Here is a 20,306-nt window from a genome sequence, read left to right on the forward strand (position 1 = left end):
ATTCTCCTTGAATTACCTTAATTCAAGGTTGTCTAACAACTGACCACCACCACTCCATCTCATGGACTTAATGTCACATGAGTCAATGCCCCGCCTCACTGCTTCATTTATTCTATGAAGAAGGAAGCTTCCTAATCGACATTTCTACTCAACAACCATTTCCCTGGTGGGTGACATCAGGCAAGTGTCTAGGCTTCTCTGAGTCTAAGTTTCCTCACCTTAAAAATAAGGTATTAATACCCTATTTTGGGTATTACAATGTTAATAGTTGCAGTAACAAATTGTCACCACAATGTTTAATCGCCCTTCCATACTTCCCCTCCCTTGCCCCCCCACCATCCCACTTCTTAACTGGCTCTAAGTTACTGGGTTTCACTGGGTTGGTTTAGGATTATTGTGACCTTAACTTAGGAGAATGTATAAAATGCACCTGACTTTAGGTGAAGCTCAAAGGGTGATTTCATTCATTCCTCTTAACACCAAATTATCTCTCCCTCCATGGCAATATGATGTCTACTTGGTAGAACTGGCACCAACTTCAATGATAAGCACAGGGCTCTTCTTCTAACTCCGTGTCTCCTTCTTCCTGGGCACACAGCTAGACTATTTTCCCAGACTCCCTTGTGGCTAAGCATAGCCAGATATCAGAGTTCCAGTCAAGGAACGAGGGTTGAAATGTTGTTCACCATTTCTCAGGCCAAAGTTTTCCAGAAGCGTATGTGCCTTATCCCTCTGCCAGTGGATGCAGACAATGAAAAACCCTGGGGAACAGCAGGGCCACAGGTGGGAAAAGTCTAGATCCATGAGTCACCACGTGGAGAAAAACCACCACTCAACTTGAAAAACCCATTTTAGACTCCTCCATGACTGGAAAAAAATCTTGTATTTGAGCAACTAAACATTGTAGTGACTATTTGTTACTGCAACTCTTAACATTGTATTACTAATACACCATCCTAGTCTTCTTAGTGTGAAATGTCTACTAAATTGAAATATACAGGTTTCATTAATTCATCCAAACACATCTTCAACCAAACACCTACTACCTGCCAGATCCCATGGGTTCTAAATATAGTAACAGTGTAACAGTATTTGCTCTCAGAAAGCCATAAAATAGTACGGGAGATAGAACAAAGTCATTTAAAAACAAGTCATTAAAAACGTTTCAGATGCCTGGACCCAAAACTGTACAAGGTCTCATGGGAACACAAACAAGGAGATGGTCAATTCTGGGAATCAGGCAGGTGAGGAAAGGCCCCCTGGGGGGGGAGCAGCTGGCGTTCAGAAGGGGTCGGTCAAGTAGATGAGTGTTACAGGCATTCAAGGCAGCGGGACCAGCCTGCCTGAAAGAGGAGGGAGTGTGCAGGGATGGGCGGGCACCTCTGGAAGCAAAGCCAGCAGGGCAATGGAGGGGAGGAAGGGTGGAAGTGGGGTGGGGGGGTCAAGGGAGGGGAAGTACGAAAGGCAAGCTTAGGGGCAACAGGAGCCAGACCTCAGCCACCGGGAGGGCACTCAGGGCTGGAAAACTGTATGACTGTACAGCAAAACTCACCGATCCGAACCAGCACTTTCCAGAGGAGGCCTAGGGGAGATTCCCCCGGATAGGGGAGATTTCCTGGGATGTGATTACCTGGAACTTCCAGGCTGCCCCTCAGGCGTGCACTTCTCTCTTCCATCGTGTATTTACCTCCTTCTCACTGATCTCAGGCTTCTCTGCTGCTCCTCCTAAATTCCCGCTGCCTGGACTCGCTCCCTGTCCTTAGAAATCCAGGGGTTTCCCCCTAGTCTTTGTCCTTCTGCCTTCCTGCGTCTCCCTCACTCTCCCACACATCAGCCTCTCTGAGGGCTCACAGCACACGGAGTTGGCCCTGTGACCATCAATTGTCATGGCAGATCTTGGTGTGAATGGATATTTTAGAAACAGTAACTGAGAACAGGAAACATGGCGCTTTATTCTGATGTGAGCCTAAACAGGGTTGGTATCTCTAGGAATGTCACTTTCCCTCCCTGGGAAAACTGCTTTCTCGTCTATATAGTAAGAGGTTTGGCTAATGATATCAAAGCAAAGAAAAAGAATTCTATGGTTTATGGCAATTTTAACACTTTTGCTCCACTGATAGTTATTTAGTATCTAATACATGCTCATAACAGCAGATCCCATAAAGGGGCTTAGAGCCAGGGAAAGAGCCAGAGGTTTGGGGGCACAGGGCCTGGGTTCAACCTCAGCTGTCACTTGTTGATTCGGGCATCTCGGGCAGGCCAGCAGCAGGCTGAAGCCTCATCCTTCCCATTATTCTGCTACTCTCAACAGGAAAAATGACAGTAGAGCTGAACTACCTCAATGTCCACCTGCTTCACCTCCCACACTTTAGTCACAGTTGACAGCAAAGTCAAGTCTAGAACCTAAGTCTGTGCAAAACTAAATTCCCAACTGGCTTAGGTCAGTTTCCAACAGTTGTTATAGTCCCTATTTATACCACTTTCTATTTGGTTTATGACATTCTAATCATTTAAGAAACACTGCATTAAATCTACAACTCAATGATACTAAACAAATATGGGTGGACCAAGAGTGTTACAATTACCGTAAAATCACAGAATTCTTTCTTTTTCACTTTGATATCGTCAGTCAACCCTCTCATTACAGAGACAAGAAAACTGAACTTCCCTAGCGATGGAAAGTGACATTCCCAAAGATAAAAACCCTGCCTGGGCTCCCACTGGAATACAACCCCATGTTTTTTTTGTTGTTGTCAGTTACTGTTTTTCTCTATAATATCCACTCATACCAACAAATAAGCTACTAATTATCCCCAAGTATGCCAGAATATCTCTGGGCATAATATATACTATAATAAGGTACTGAGTGGTGGTTGGCAACCCTAATGTATAAATAACCACTACAAATAAACAAGAAAAATGTATGTCAAATAAAACTATGGGCATACAACTCATAAGTTAGGGAGAACAATGGCTAACTAAAGAGATGGAAATATCTTCAAACTCAGGATTAAATTTTAAAATGCAAATAAAAGCAAATTTTCTTTAGCTTACCTGCTACATAAAGAAGACTACAATTGATAAAGCTCATTTGGCATGGGTTTGAGGAACTGCACTCTCTCAAAAAACTGCTCTTAGAAATATAAACTGGTAAACTTTTCCAGAAGGCGATTTGGCAATATGTAGATACTTTAAAATGTGTCTACCCTTTGACCAGCAATTCCACCTCCAAAAATTTGTCATAAATAAATACATGGACAAGTACATAAATGCAAAAATTAGAAACACCATAAATACCTATCAATAAGGAATTGGTTAAATAAATTATGATATGCCCATGGCCATTAAGAATGATAATGTAAACATTTATTCACATGGACTATCCCAATATGTTAAGTGGAAAAAAACAGATTATTAAATAGAACATATAAGACGATATCACTGTTTACAAAAACCATGTAGCTGTGAGTATATATGAAGAGTGGCTCTCTCTCAGCAGCTGCATAATTAATGGATGATCACCATCTTCCTTTTTCTTATTCTTCCTGCATTTTGTTATGAGCATGTATTAGACTTCTGTTCAGTTGGGGGAGGGGAGCAGAACTGTGCAGAAAGTAGATTAGTGATTGCCTATGGCTAGATGGGGGGATTGGAAGTAGGAACTGATGGCTAATGGGTATGGATGAGTGATGACAATGTTCTAAAATCCATTGCAGTGAGGGCTGCATGCACCACTCTATGACTGTACTAAAAGCACTGCACTCTGCAATTTGAATGGGTGAATTATATGGTACATGAACTCAACCTCAATAAAGTTGTTAAAAATGTAATTTAAAAATTAATAAAAAAGAAACTGTGCAAGGCCTTGAGGTGAAAAAATAAACTCAATAAATGGGAGCTGAGCTAGGAGACAGGAACAGTGTGTACTAGGGCTGTCCATTGTCTGGCATCTATATAGGCAAAACCCAGCCAACCAGAATTTCTGGATATACTGTCCGAGTCAGTCTGGGTCTCCCCACCCAGAAGGATGCTGGCTCATTGGCAGCCCGGCAGCCTCGTTGCCTGATGGGGTTATCCCCATGCCTCTGCCTTGCAGACAAGCCCTGGAAATCACTCCACAGCCCAGGTGCCCTTCAGTGTGGTTGACTCCAAGTATCTCCACATTTTCCTTTCCCTTCAGAAGGCCCAAGGGCCACCTTGTAGGCTCGGTGTATTTTAAACCATTCATTCCTCTAGGTGGGATCACAATGGACACTGGCTGTCATACCCAGCTCTCAGCAGGTGATGAAAGGGACCAGGGGTATCCAATCACACACAAGGAGTAGCATTTCTGGAGCATTTACCAGATGGCAGGTACAGAGCTGTGAACTGTGGTAACAAAAGTAGACAAAACAGTATTGGACAAAAAAGTTAGACAAAACAGAGACCAGCGGAGAGAAGGGACAAATGACAGATTAGTGTGACGAATGTTTTGATAAAGGCAGCACAGGGGGAAACTGGGAACATCAAAGATGCTCTTATTCCCATCAATCCATTCTCTACAAGGTAGACAGCAGGATCCTGGTAAAAAAAAAAGTGAGGCAAGATTGTTTATTCCTCTGTGCAAACCCTCTAAAAGCTTCCTCTCTCACTGAGAGTGAACACAGAAGTCCCAAATGCCCAAAAAGGCTGCACTCCACCTGCACTCCACCACCTTCTTCCTCATCACTCACTCCACTCAAGCCACACCAGCCTCCCTGAGGTTCCTTGAACATGTCACACATGCAGCTGCCCCAGGGCCTTTGCACTGGCTATTCCCTCTATCCAGAACACATTTTACCCTAGACTGCCATGTGTTCACTCACTCAGCTTCTTTGGGTCTTTGCTCAAATGTCCCTTTTTCAGCAAGAGCTTCCTGGGACACCCCATCTGACAGCACATACCCCCTCAGCACTCACCAGCCTTCTTTCTTATGAATTTTCTCCAGAAGCTTTTTTCCACACACTAAATGTCTGCCCGTTGTCTGTCTTCTCAGTTGGATTGGAAGCTCCACAAGGACAGGGAGTTTTCTCTGTAGTTCATTGCTATTGCCCAGTATGCTGGTGTGCAGTGGAAACAAATAATGAGTGTGCAAATAACACCAGGTTTGTAGCCAGAGTGGCTGGGAGAAGGATGCCTGCCTCATCACTGGGCAGAGGCAGAGAAGGAATAGGTGGGGGGTGGGAGGCACTTCTGCTGAAAGGGGCATGGGACAACAGCTTGGCCACTCTGTGCCCAGGAGCTGTTTTGAAGCCACCCAGGGCTGAGAAGTCTTCACCTGCTTTTCTGCAATATTTCCAGTAAGTGGAAAGCAATGAGGGTGTCGGGATTATTCCCACTAAGAGTCAAGGCCTTACAAGCCCCAGCATCTCAGCATCTCTCCCAGGTGCTGTCAAATACTCTGCTTTTGACAGCACATTTGCTCCCATGAAGTGCTGGCCTTTCCTGATGCCAACTCTCTCTTTCCACCTCTGACTGACTGTTGGGTTTTGCAAGCACCACAATCCCTTGTTCCAGAGTCCCATGTGTAAACAGGGTTAAGTGTGGAAGAACTGATGATGTCCAGGCCTCCCAGGTGCCACAAACGTGTCTGATACGATCTCATTTGAATCTCTACTCTGCAGTGGGTGTCAGCAGAGCAAGCAGAAAGGTGGGGAAATTGAGACTCAGAGAAAGTTAAGTTGTGCCAGGTCTCAAAGAAGGGACGGAGCTGGGCTTCCCACCCAGGACACCGACTCAGGACTGCCTCATGCCCAAGTTTACGTTCTTTCTACCAAAACACGTTGTCTCAACAGCACGGAAGGGCTCAGGTTGTTACTTTTTCCATGCTTCAAACCTGGGGTTTCTCCTGTCCAGTTTGAACTTCCTCTCAGTGCACAGCTCAGCGATGAGAGATGAGGGAGGTACACTGAGCCCCACTGGAGGTGTGCTTCTAAAGCACAGAGCCACAAAGCTCACCTTCCAGAGGCAGGATTTGGGCCAATCTCCTACCCTAGCTTGCACCCACTCACTCCTCCAGGCTCAGGTGCTTCCGTTTTCCAAGTCCCTGGCAACCACCCCTTCCCCACCCCACACACCCAGGGCTTCTCTGATCCTGACACACCCTGACACACCCTGACAGTGGTCACGGTCCCGTACAAGTCTCTGCTCTCCGCCCTAAAGCATCCCTCATCCCTTGGATCCCCTCCTCAACAGAGTCACAGAGCAGGCAGAGTGTCAATTGGCCTCTGGAGGCACAGCTCCCCAGTGGCCTCTCAGCCTCTAGACTGGAGCTCTGACTTCTAATCTGCTCCTCGTGTGACATCAAGGAAGTTCTCAACAAGTGCCCGGTGGACGCACAACAAGAACACAGAGCTGGAAGGTATATTCATGCCAGTGCTAGCTGGATTAATGCCACGAGTCTATGTACAGTCAGACCCATGCGGCTTTTTAGTCCGTATTTAGGCCAGACACTGAGCCACCATCATCACTGTCATCGCCATCACCATCATTTTAGTTTCCTGGGCTGCCATAACAGACATCAACAACTTGGTGGCTTAAAACAACAGAAATTTACTTTCTCTGTCCTGGAGGGTAGAAGTCTGAAATCAAAGTGTCGCCAAAGCCATGCCCTCTCTGACGGCTCTACCGAGACCCCTTCTGCGCCTCTTCCTAGCTCATGGTGGCCACCAGCAATCCCTGGCCTTCCTCGGCTTGTTGGAAGCATCACTCCAGCCACACAGCCACCGCTCCCTGTGTCTTCACCCGGACTTCCCTCTGTGCAGGTCTACCTCTGTCCAAGTTTCCCCATTCTATAATGACACCCGTCATACTAGATTAGGGCTCATCCTAATCACTTTAACTTGATTACCTCTGTCTGCAGAGATCTTATTTCTTCAAAAGGTCACATTCTGACGTCCTGGGGGTTAGGACTTCAACATATCTCTTTTGGAGGCCACAATGCTGCCCTTTCCAATCACATCTTTGGGACAGGTCACGTTTCCACTCCTAGTTAATGTGTGCCAGGCAACAGGCTCACTGCTCTCCGTGTACTGCCACCTAAAGTTCTCACCATAATCCCAGGGGAGAGAAGTCTTATTCCCTCCGACAGACAAGTTGCAAAACTGAGGCTCAGAGAGGCTCGTAACTTGCCCACAGTCAGCTCTCTCCAAGGTCAGCCAGTAAAAGGCTGAGTTAGGACTCAACCTAAGTCTAGGATCTAAACCGTTAATTCGCCTACAGCACAGAAATTTGTTTCTGATGATGCAATTACCCTCTGCAGACTTTCTGTTTCAACTCTAATACAATTCCCATCTGCTGAAGTACAGCTACATGACTTCCTTCAAACTGCAAGTTTAAGATACCATCACTGAACATGACGTGCCTCAAACAATTCCCAACTTCTTCCAAGATGGGAACCCCCCCCACATACACGTGTTATGTCCACGTTTTCCATTATTGTGGAAAAATGCATGTAAACTTCACTAATTCATGAGGCCCTGCTTATGCAAACTCTGGAATTTGCTGTTGTCTGTAACAGCTATGTAGAGGGACCCCACCCTTTCTGAGGATGATACATCCTAGAACTTGGCAACCCACCCTAGTAGGTGGCTTCTGATTGCCCAGGAAATCACAGAGTGGCCAATGGGCAAGAACACTGGGCGTGCAGTCAGGAAGCCCACACTCAAGTCTTGACTTCCATTTCCTCCTCTACATGAACTCGCCTGAGGGCCCCACTCTGTCCGGTTCTTACAGGACAACTGAAAGTGTTTATCAAATTTATCAAAATAGAGACTGCCAGACTCTAAGCCACAAGAAAAGAAGGAATAATCATGCACCAAACATGAATTAAGCATCTGGTCTATGTGGGGCATAAATATTCACTGAGATGAGTAAGACCACAGGGGAGAAAGAAAACCAGTGTGTTTGTGTGTTAAGGGGGGTGTATAGGAGTGTGTGTGTGTGTGTGTGTGTGTGCATCATTTCAGGCAGGCACTGTAATACACTTTCTCCCTCACCCATCACTCAGTGAGGTGCTCATACCCATTACACAGGTGGAGGAATACAGGCTCAGCAAGGACACTCAGTAGTAAGACAGCCAGGGCTAACCCCAGGTCTGGGCAGATGAAAAGTCCAGGCTGCTTCCTTCCTCACCTGACCACCCAGGCACTGGACAGAGGAGTGAAGCTTGTTAAGCAGGAGGGTGACCCCGACCTGAAGCTTTAAGGAGATTCCTGTGCCATCAGCTTGGAGGACAGACTAGGGGGAGGGCAGTGAGTTAGGAAAAAGCTAGATGATTCAGGTGATTCAGGGGCGGTCACACAGAAGGCTAGTGTGAGACCGGAACTGTGGGGCTGCACAGAAGGGGCTGCACTGAAGAGACCTGCTCAGAACTGGGTTGGTTTGGGAGAGAAGAGGGAAGGCACAGAGCAGCAGGCGTAAGGAAAGTCTCCCCTCTTCTCAAGGCTCAGACCTCGGAAGCAGGGACACCAGGAAAACCACATCACAGCTCCACTTCCTGATCCACTCAAACAGGAACCGAAGAGCTGACGCTGTGGGCCGAGACGATAAGAAGAGAGGGCCAGCCTTGCTGCTTCCTCCCCCCACCTTCCCGTGAAGCCAGCATCGAGCACTCTTGGGATATAAGGACCTGAGGACCAGGAGCCCGAGGAGGCTGAGTCTTGGAGACACAGACTACTCGGCCTTGCAAGCTCAGTGCCACCAACAGCTCTCCCTCCTCCCCCTGTCCCTCATTTAATCAATCCCCAAGCGAGCCAGTCCTAACGCCTGCAGACCTCCCCGCTCCATCTCCTGGGCCTCTTTCTGCCAGACCACTGCCAGATTGTCTTACATGGCCCCTGCTTCCAGTCCTTGCCCTCCCCCACCCAGTCCACGCAGTCCAATGTAGCCACAATCGTCTTTCTACAGGGTAAGTGTCACATCGCTCCCCTGTTTTGACCTTCACTGGCTCCTCAATGGCCTCAAGGTAATAAAAATGGCCTCCAAACATCAGGATGTGACACCTGCCTTCCCCCCTGACCTCAGTGCACCCCACCTCAAACGTTAGGTTCCAGCTATATTGAGTCACTGGGTTTCCTGCACAAACCGGGCTATTTCTACCATCCATGTCCTTACTTAGATGGTTCCTACCTAGAATTTCCTTCCCTTCTTTTCACTCTTTCCTAGCTAATTACTATTCATTATTTAAGATTCAGCTCAAAGATTACATCCTGTAGCAAGTCTTCTTTGACCTCCCCTGCAAGGTAGGGTCAGCCACCTCTTCATAAGCACCTGGTGAGAGCTTATGTTCTTGTATGACCACACAAATACACTAGATCAAAATTTTCTGTGCATGTCTGTCCCCATTCATAAAGGATGATGCCAGTGTGCAATATAACGTCTGACACACAGCAGGCACTTAATAAAGAGTAGGGAGGGGAGGTGGAAGGGGCAACAAAGGTTTGGGTACTCAGAGAATAAAATAATCACAACAGAAGAATCGAGGAAGGCTTCACAAAGATAGTGCATTTCAGCCACACTTCAAAGAATAAGCTGGATTTGGGGTAGGTGGAGAAGTTAGGGAAAGAGCGATTTAGGTGGAGAAAAGAGAAAGACTATGAAGGTATAGAAGTATGTGATTTGGTGGTGTATCTCACACAGGGTGGCAGACTAAAGCACAGGATGAATGAGGAAGGATCTAGTGGACCCAGAATCATCTAGATGTCATATTAGGTGGCCATCCCATTGTGTATTAATTGTTTGAGGGGCTACAAGTAACAGAAAACCCAACTCAAAATAATCTAAAGGTAAGGTTCAATGTCTTGTTCCTTCCATCTTCCTGCTGACATGCTCAACCTGTCTTCCTAAGCAAGGACCCTCATGATCCCAAGGTGGCTGCCACAGTTCCAGGTATCACATGCCAACCCTACTATGTCCCACAGCAGGAGAGACTACCTTTTCCTAAATGTCTCCTTTTAAGATGGAGAAAAATCTTTGCCCATTCCCTGCACTCAGCCCAGCCCACCCCCAGAAAATTTCCCTTCATATTTCATAGGCAGACTGTGTCACATGCCCATGCCCACACAATCATGGCCAATGGGGACAGGAACACAGCGAGTCACCCTTGGTACTGTCAAAGTCCCCTGGATGCCAGACTTCTGAAGATCAATGCTGTCAGCATGAAGAAGGGGAAAGCATGTGGAATAAGCAAGCAAGCGAGTCTGCTACAGCTTCTCACCCACTCACCTCCGAAGTATGCTGCCAAGCAGAGTGTAATCTGCAAATGTCCCACATCACCACCCTTCCGCGACTCTATTTTAAGTCTGAGGAAGTAACTGTCCTAGGAGAGGAAACTTGCTAAAGGCTATTATGGGAAGGTCTATAAACAACACTGCATTCGCTTTTCTAGATCAGGAGTTCTGTGGCACAGGGTGGGGTAGGAAATGGCAGGGATGAGTACATTCCAGAGAGAAACCCCAAATGCTGCTTTACTTTAACTCAAAGTTTTACCTTTCTCCTGAACAAATGTTTTCCGCAGACCTCCAAAAAACTCACCAGCAGGTTCCCACCATAAATACTTTGATCCAGTTCTTCTCAGCTTTGAACATCCTTTTCCACTCCCTCCACTTCCTGAAACCCTGCCTGTCCTGGAAGAGTAAGGTCAGAGAGCACCTCTCCCCCAAAGCTTTCTCTGACCATCACCACCAGAATGCTTGTCTCTCTCCCCTGCACACTCAAGCCTATACGTTTGTAATTTTCCTGTGGTGTGGACACCAACATCAATCCAAAATTATAAGCAGTTACACATCTTTCTCTTCCCATCAACTATAAGAAATTCTAGCACACGGACTTTGATTTTCCATGTTTGTAGCGTAGGTGCTTGGCACGGAGCAAGATGTGCAGGAAAAGTATGTGCAATGAAGACTCTCTAAATCCAATTAGTTTTCTCATGTGTCTTCTTCCTATTGACCATGCAAATGAGAACTCTGACCCCGTTTGGAACCCACTTTTGTTTAGTACCAGTTATGGGCAAGGCACTCAGCCACTTTCAGTATATACTGCTTTATTTAACACCTTTAAAAAAAAAACCCGCAGGCTTTTTCAAAATTTACAGAAGAGGAAACTGAAGCTCAGAAAGGCTGAGAGAAAGGTTAAGGGCAGGCACAAAAGCCACAAGAGAAATTAGGAAATGTGACTCAAATCCAAGTCTTCAGAGGCAATATTGCATCATGGTTAAGAGTTGTGGATGCTGAACATAGGCCACCTTGCTTAAAAATCTGGCCACCTATGAACTATATATATGGCCTTGGGAAAGTTAGTTAGCCTGTGTGTCTCAGTTTCCTCGTGTACCAAATGAGGATTAAGAATAGTGCCCATTTCAGTGTTATTACAGGGATTAAATGAGCTTGTATAGGCAAATGCTTAGAATAGGGCTTGACATGTATTAATGTATGATAAATATTAGCTATCATCATTGCTCCTGAGTCCAGTGGTTTTCTCATTGCATCATGACAAACTGTTCCTACCCTCTACCCACCATAGCACCTCAAGCAAGAAAGAGTGACCTGGCCGAAGGACAGACCCCAGAGAGATCACTCAAGGAACAGCGAGCAGGTCAAAGATTAGGGAAGCAGCTTAATGCACAAATTCCACCCTGCCACAGCTCTCGGCTGCACCTCAGCCCTCATTTGCAGGGTCCCAGGGGGACCTTTGAAGGGAAAGAACACCATGACACAGGCGCCAGCTCAGCTCCCAAATGCCCAACCACTGATGTACACCCAAGAACAACCTCTTAGTCTGAACAAGCTTTGAGGACCTGAAATGTTTGCAGCCCTTCCCTGGAAACCCAGTGCCTGAGGTGAGGCAGACGGAGTCTCCAAACCAAGATGCCACTGAAGCACATGGTCCCATCAGCCTTGAAGACAAGAGAGATCTCTGAGGCTCCCACCTCCCACATCAATGACCTCACTGCAACCCGGTGCAGAGGGAAGCTGGGACAGGGGCAGGTGAGGAAGAGAGGTTCCGAAGGGTAAATGACTGCTCACAGAAGTCTTGTTAACTAATCAGTATCAGCTCCTGCACTAGAACTCAGGTCTCCATTCAGTTCTATTTGTCTTGTCTTATTCTGGCTTCTGCACCAAGATTTGTCTTCTTCAGCCACATAAACTTCCTTTCTTCCTTTCCTTCTTTCTAAGCATTTATTGTCTTCTCTGCACTGGGGGTTACAAAGATGACAAGGTGTTTAAAGGCCCAGCTCACCCCTGCTCTGCAGTGTGAATACACAGGAGGTGCTCAATAACTGCTCACTGAATACACAGGAGGTGCTCAATAACTGCTCACTGAATACAGAGGAGGTGCTCAATAACTGCTCGCTGAATACACAGGAGGCGCTCAATAACTGCTCGCTGAATACACAGGAGGCGCTCAATAACTGCTCGCTGTTCCGCATCAAATCTTTTTATTCCTACTGCTCTGATACAGAGTCTGGTTTTCTTTTCTCAAAATGGCAATTTTTACATTTTTGTAAATGTTCTTCCTTTCCTTTCCTAGTTCTGAAAAAAGAAGACAATGTTTCTGCTGGTGCCAAGAACCACAGGAGGGCTGAGATTTCTACAAACCCAAAACCCCAAAGGGAACCCAGGCTTGCTAAAAGAGGGGTCCTGAACTAGTCCTCCCTGCAGTCAGAGGAACACCAAGAGAGCCCGTGTCTGGGCGGGGAAGAAAAGAGCTCCAGCACAAGCTCTAAAGTCCTAGGTGTGCGCATGGAGCCCACCCACACCTCTGGTGTGGTGTTACCAGTCTCGGGTCTGCAACTTACTGCAGAAATGTTTCCAGGACCCAGGAAACCCTCAGAGCCTCAGCTGAAGTGTAAAACCTCTTTTTTTAATGCAGATGCTTCTGCTACCCAGGAGAGGTGAGACTCTCAGGGGTACGAACCACCATGCCCCCAAACTGGAGGAATTGGCCCCTCTATAATTAACATAACAAGGCAATCTGAAAGCAAATGTTTAAAACAAAGACAGGAAGTAAGAAAGAGAAACCCCAATGAAAGAATAAGATGAAAGGATTAAAGGCCCAGAAGATTTGAAAGAGAACCAAAGACTTTCTAGGAGCAAAATGCAAAGACATTAAAACTAAACACTCAATGATGAGAAAATTCAACAAGTACGGCAACATAGCTCAGCAACGAATTCAGCCTCCCTCTCCAGAGCTTTGCCTGTGCTGGGCACAAGTGGATGCCGGGAGGACTGATGCAGGGCCCACACCGGCTTCAGGACGCTCGGCCTGAGGATGGGGCAACCATATGTACAAACATATTTCCCTACCAGACAGCCGCAATAATGCCCCCACTTAGGGATCTCTGTGCAGGACGCTTTGCTGGCATTATCTCAGTTCAGAACAGAAAGTGTAAGAGCAAGTGAGGCAAGGTCAGTGGCAGACCCCAGAATCTCCTGGTTTCCTGTCCACTGACCATGCCACTTAGCCATCCTGTATCTATCAAGGTCACAATGACAAAGGAATGGTTCACACTCTTTCCTTTATTTTCCAACTTGCCAAAGCCTTTTAACTTGGAAAAAATTTCAAAAAACTAAGACTAGCACAAAGAACCCAACATGCCTCTTCCTCAGTTTACCGATTGTTAACATTTTACTCCATTTGCCTTTTCCCACTTCCTCACTCATACAAAATGTATGTAATTTTTTTCTGGACCATTTGAGGCCAAGTTGCACATATCACAGTTTACTCAAACACTCCTGGGTTTGCTACTTGATAGGAAAATCATTTCAGAACAAACTACAATGAAACAGGCATGCAGTATCATTACACACAGGCAGGAGCCTTGGAGGAAAACTCATGATTAGCCTTGATGAGGGAAAGGCAAGCCCTTCCCCAGAAGCCACAGCAGGCCTTGTCTTGATTCTCCTTCCTGTGCAGAGCATGATGATCCCCACCCTACCGGGCTCGGTTCTCCAGAACTCACGCCCCATCTGGGGGGAAGCACTGGCGGGCATTCTTTTTCATCCCAAGTTTAACTCCGTGCCAAATGGGATCCCTCTGTTGGAAGGACAGTGCTTGCTCACTTTTCTGTTTTTCTAACTCTGTGCCTTTCACATTTCCTGACTTAGAGCAGTAGAGGAAGAGGAAATGCCAAAGATATTCCAAGATGAGCTATTCTGTGGCACTTCCAGCGAATGGGGGCTCAAGGGGGTAGCAGGGGACCCCAGGCAGCAAGCCACCTCTGTCTTTTTGCAACCTAGCGCTGGTGGCCAAGAAAGCTAATGTGGCTCTCCAAAGTGCTTTAAGGTCTTAGGAAGCCGTCTATTTCTGGGGAGGGCCCGGGACAGGAACCCATTTGCTTCAAATAATTGAGAGGAACGTTAGAAATCTGGTCCTAATTACCCCCTCACAGAGACGTGGCTTCACATCACATAAGGTGTGCGCCTTACTCGCCTGCATCACACACCGCTAGGCCAGACCCTCGAGTTATTTTGCCTCCTAACAGTTCAGATGGACTTGTCCTGATGGAACCACACGTGGTCTCCTGACCATTCTTGTGGCCCTGCTTTGGGAATGCAGCGGGCTGAGGTCGGGGACGCTAGTTGTGGCTCTGAAACTAAGGTTTTAGCTGTAAGAAAGGCACACATGTTGGCATTTACACTGTGCCAGAAAATTAACCACCGAAGACTTTTAAAGTGAGTACCACGCCCTATGCTCCCTGCCCCTCCTAGGAGTGAGGCAGGGTAGGTGGGCTGGAAGAGGGTTTTTCTGTGTTGGTGAATTTAATTTATTCATGAGGCAGGGGGAGAGAAGCCAGTGTCCCTGGGTGGAAAGTGAACAGTTTGGCCTGCAGCCCAAGGAACGCACCGTGAGAGGAATCCTCAGCTCCAAGTCCTCCCGTGATGCCAGGCACAGAGAAAAGCTTGAATGAAGGAATGCCTATTTGGGAGGACAGTGAGGATGCAGCGGACGCTGACCCCCAACCATACATCCTCACCCTTGGGAAGATCTCGCTGGCCTCCCCTCCCTCTCTGGGTTAGGGGCCTCCCCCCAGAGCTCCCCAACACCTTCTGTTACTTACCTCTGAAGATGTACACATCCTAATCCCCGGGGCCTGGCCAGGTTTCATGGGTTACATGGCAATGGGGAACTAAGGCTGAAGAAGGAATTAAGGTTGCTCATCATTTGACCTTAAAATAGGGAGATTGCGGGGCGTGGGGAAGGTGTATAACACAGAGAAGACAAGTAGTGATTCTACAGCATCTTGCTATGCTGATGGACAGTGATTGTAATGGGGTATGTGGTGGGAACTTGATGATGGGGGGAGTCTAGTAAGCATAATGTTGCTAATGTAATTGTAGATTAATGGTATCAAAATAAAAAAAGAATAAAATAAAGCCAGTTACCCAAAAAATGCAAAGAACAAACAAAAAAAAATAGGAAGATTGTTCTAGATTATACAGGTGGCCCAGTGTAATCAAGAGTCCTTAAAAATGGAAGAGAACCCGAGATGGCAGCATGACAAAAATTAAGACGGGCATTGCTGGTTTGAAGCTGAAGGAAGGAGAGCAGAAGCCCGGGTAGGCAGGAAGCCTCTAGAAGATCGAAAGCCAAGGAAACACACTGTCCTCTACAGCCTCTGCTCTGGAGTCTTCCCTGCCGCTCCTGGAGACGCCTGTAGGGCTTCCAGAAGGAACACGGCCCTGCCAGCACCTTCATTTTAGCCCGCTGAGACTTATCTCAGATTCCAACCTCCAGCACTATCGGAGAACCAGTTTCTGTTATTTAAGCCACTAAGTCTGCGGTAGTTTGCCACAGCAAGAGGATACGAACACTCCACTTATCATTATGTTTATATTAATAGAAGGCAATTTCCATTTATATGCCTATCAGTTCCATCAGTAATAATAGCAGCTAACATTTGTTGAGCACTTACTATATACAGGGCCTACACCAAGTTTTTCATGTTCAGAAGACACTATAAAAAGGCAATGTCAACTGAACACCACGATGAAGGTGAACACAGGGACCTGAGAGTGGGCAGGAAGCAGAGGCATCTTCAGGAGATGGATACGTGGGTAGAATTTAAAAGATGAGTACAAGTTAGCTTGGGAAAGAGAGTCCCAGCAGGAGAACATAAGAACTCAGAGAAATGAAATGGCACAACATGGGCTGACAAGCACTGTGGGCAGGCTGATAACCTCCATACCAGTGTCTCTAGTCTGTAGGTCTCCTCTGAGGTCCAGAGTCACATGTCCTTGTGTCCACCTGATGCCAAACTTAGCACGGCCAATATGGAACTTGATTCTCTCCAGGAACACATTCCTCCTTAATCTTCCCTGTCTCCCTAAATAATACCCAGCCATTCAAGCCAGAACTGCAGAATCATCCTTGAGTCCTTCCCCCGCCTCACCCCCACTTAGCATCACCAAATCTCATCACTTCTGCCTCTAAGTCTGACCACATTATGCTCCCTTCTTTCCACCTCCACTGCTACCTGGTCTAAGCCACCATTAGCTTTCCTTGATTAGTGCAATGGCCTGCTAACTTATCTTCCGGCTTCCACTCTTTGCTCCCTGTGATCAACTTTATAAAGCAATAAAAATAACCTTTTAAAAATGTCAGTCAAATAAATATGAGAGATGCCCTCTCAAAAAAAAAAAAAAGTACAGACTTCCAATCGTAAAATAAATAAGTAACCGGGATGTAATATATAGCATAAGGAATATAGTCAAAATATTGTAACAACTTTGTATGGTGATAGTTGGTAGCTAGAACTATCATGTATATAAATGTTGAATCACTGTGTTGTACACCTGAAACCAATGTAATACTGTGTGTCAACTACCCTTCAATAAAAAATAATTATCTACAAAAAAAAAAAAAAATGTCAGTCAGATTCCACTCCTGAGTCTAAACTCACCAGTTTCCCTTTGTTCTTAGTGTGGGGGATCCTACCCAGCATGGCCTAGAATCTGCTCTGTCATCTGGCCTCTGCCACCCTCTAAAATCTTATCTTGTGCCATTTCCTCCATTACTCCTTTGCACTCTAGCCTCCCTGGCTTCTCTCCCTCCCAGGAATGCATCAGGCTCTTTCGTGCATAAAGGACTTTGCACATTCTGATCCCTCTGCCTGGAACACCATTCCCTGCAACCACTCTGCCTGGCCTGTTCCTTCTCAATTCTATAGTCTGAGAGGCCTTTCCCTAGCAAAAGTTGGATGCCCTCCCCACTTCACTTTGTTCATGATTTTGATCCTTTGTTTGTTTCCTTGATAACAAGAATCATAATTTCTCATTTGTGAGAGGAGTTACCTACTATCTTTGTTCTCACCTAGCTCCTCTGCTGGAATGCAAGGTCCATAAAGATAAGGCCAAGTCTATCTATCATGTTCTGCATTATCAGGACTTCACGCCATGCTTAGAATGGACCAGGTGCTCAATACAGGCTTGTTGAATTGACTAATTAAAAGAGAAAGTGTGAGGCTGACAAAAAAAGATGAAGCTGGGAACAGAAGGCTTTGAACATAGGGTCCTATTCATCTTTGCACGACTAGCACCTCCCACAGGGGAGCCACTTAGCAAATGTATACTGAGTGAACGAAAGTGACTCAATCCCGGATGAGTCTGAAAAGTGCTGTCCTTTCTGGACAGACTCTTAAAGGAGTTCCCTCTCCTCCATGGGACTTCTTAGAAGGTGACATGTCTTGGGAGCACAGCAAGTACTCAATAATGCTGTCATTGTCATTATTGCTTCTGTGGGGTTATGCGTGCATCCCACAGAAAAGACTTCTTCTCAAGCCCGTGCCAGATACAGTGCAGGGAGAGAAGTGAGAAGAAGAAACATGGGAGGGAAAAATGAGAATGGGGTGGCAGGACCCAGTCATATACAACTGAGAACGCGGAGGGAAATGTTGGAACAACCCTCTTTCAGGTCACATGGGTTCCCTTCTTTCCTCTAAACTTCAGCCCTGGGGTACAGCATGGAGATGCCAGCTAGGTAAGCGAGGGGTGACAGAAGGCCCCATTTGAATGCACACATTCATTTGGGGGCCTGCAAGGCTCCAACTGATTTTGAAAATCTGGCTTACTGTGGCTGGTGAGAGGTGGAAAGAATTTCAGTTTCCTTCACCAAATGGCAAGCTTGCAAAAAAAGTCCTGTCCTTTCTCTCCAACATTATCACATACTAAAAATGAAAACCAGCCATTCGGAGCTCTCATAAAGAGAAAAATAGATGGGCTGCTTAGCTCACAAGATACAGGAAGGCTGAAAACCATAGGGTACATTATGTGCTAAGATACTGCCCTTTTTTGGACTTGGGAGTTTCTATTTCTCCACAAAAAGAATGGGAGAAAAGGAATTCCCTGTGTAATAAGCCACCCATTTTATATTTCAAATCCATTTGGTGGTTGAATCACCAAATCCACTTAATGGCTTAAGAGCAGGGGTTAGAGAATTTTTTTAACCCTATCTCAAAATAAAGCAGTTTGAGATAATAGAATATCTCAAAGATAGCAGCAATAATAAAGCAGACAAGAGAAGGCACCAAAACAATGAGGGTTATGATGCAAAGAAGACGTATTTCCAAATGCCTCATGGCTGACAGCCATAAGGGGACACACTGAAAGCTGTGTTATTGGGAGTCTGAAGCCTGGCCATGCGGCCTTGGGTAAGTCAGGCCACCTCTCCTGGCCTCATCAGGGGCTGAATCAGCGGTTCTCCAAGACCCTTTTCCTTTCTAAACGGTTGCGATTGGATGCTTCCCAAAGACCTGAATCTTCTTGCTGAACAGTGTGCCTTCCAAATGCAAAACGGAAAGGTCCTGGGGTAAAAGGTTTCCACAGAGATTAGAACTGGCCTCAGTGTTGAATCATGTCTTACAATCCCAAACATTACTCGGCAACCATTTGATTGCCCTGCTGTCATCCCAGAATCAACTATGCCAGGACAACCTGATCGCATCTAGGAGAAAAAGTGGAACAAAGTTCTTGTTCTTTCCGATCAGTGCAGGTAAAGCTGAGAGGACACTGACGACGGCTATCCATCCCCCTGTGCTAGTGGAAAAACAAATCATCAGAGGAAACCGCTCTAAGAATGCCCGAGAAGAGCTCTCGGGATGTAAGAAAACCGCAGAATAGCAGACGCCAAGCGAGTTTCTTTTCCCTTTGAAACTTCACGTCGCTCTCAGAAAATGCAGCAGGTCGCAAAATGGTACAAGCGGGAAACACGCCGGCTGCTTCCCAGTCTTCCCATTAACAAACACCAAGCCCCGAGCGGGAGTCGTTGTCCCCCTTTCGTTTCGTCTCACTTGCTGTAAGCAGGGGGCCTGGGGCCTGCCTGGCAGCGCCGCGTCCAGCGGGGGCCGGGGGCGCTCCCGGACCGGCGGGGAACTTCCCTCCGCCGCGCCGGGGAGACAATGCCCGGCCGGCGCCCGCGCCCCCGCGCCTGGAGGGCGCCCAGCGGCGGGCCCGGCCCTCTCCGGAGGCGCGCCCCGCGGCCCCCCCCCCCCGACCCCTCCAGCGCCTCGCGGAGCACCCCCCGGGCGGCCTCGCCCGGCCCCGCGGAGCCCGGGGCCGGCGCCCTCCCCGCCGACAGGAGTGGGGCCGGCAGCCCGCCCCGCGCACCGTGCCGGCGCCCCTGCGCGACGACCGCGGCGCCCGCCACTCACCGGGACCGGGCGGGCCGCTGGGCATTATTCCATCGCGGGCTCCGGGCCGCTCCCCGGCGGCGGCGCACACGCCCGCGCCCCGGCCCCGCTCGGCCGGGCGGTCGCGGCTCTCGGGGCGGAGGGCGCGCTGCGGCCGCGGGCAGCCGGCGGGCGGGCGGGAGGCCGGAGCGCGGAGTGCCGGCCCGCGGCGGCGGCGGCAGCGGCGGCGGCGGCGGCGGCGGGGCGCGGGAGCCGAGCGCGGCGCAGGAAGAGGCGGGCGACCATGTGCCGAGGGGAGGAGGCCGCAGCGGCGCGGGCGGCGCGGGCGGTCCCGCTCGGCGGCGGGGGCGCGGGTTGCAGGAAATCCAAACACTTCGGCAGGAAATCGGACTCCTGACTAAGCAGTCCGGGCCCGGCGGCCGCTCCGCGCCGGGGGCTCCGCCGGGGTTAACCCTTGGCCCGCCGGCACACTGGCGCGCGGGCGGGGGGCGGCCTGCCTCCGCCTCTCCCGGGGATGCAGAGGGGGATTTGTCCAGATAAAACCTTGGCCTTGGGAGTCGCCTTCCTAAGGCCCCGACACCAGGGAAGGGCGTTGGCCTGTCCCACCCTTGAGGATGACCGTGCAGTCTCCTGGCCGGTTCCCCTATTTTATGCAGAAGAAATA

At 48.0% G+C, this 20,306-nt stretch overlaps 1 protein-coding gene across 5 annotated transcripts in view; it reads right to left on the bottom strand.

Annotated features, from left to right (window-relative positions):
- Positions 1–19,799, bottom strand: part of ASAP1 (ArfGAP with SH3 domain, ankyrin repeat and PH domain 1) — a 336,296-nt gene extending 316,497 nt beyond the window's left edge. For 4 of the 5 annotated variants that reach the window (XM_073230149.1, XM_037020669.2, XM_073230147.1 and 1 more), the window contains exon 1: positions 19,664–19,799. The gene's annotated coding sequence lies outside the window, so the exon portion shown is untranslated. The remainder of the gene's footprint in view (positions 1–19,663) is intronic. The other variant, XM_073230144.1, reaches the window with a different exon arrangement.
- Positions 19,800–20,306: the final 507 nt, after the last annotated feature.

The sequence above is a fragment of the Manis javanica genome, chromosome 2 (assembly GCF_040802235.1).
Source record: "Manis javanica isolate MJ-LG chromosome 2, MJ_LKY, whole genome shotgun sequence".
Classification (NCBI taxonomy): Eukaryota; Metazoa; Chordata; class Mammalia; order Pholidota; family Manidae; genus Manis; species Manis javanica.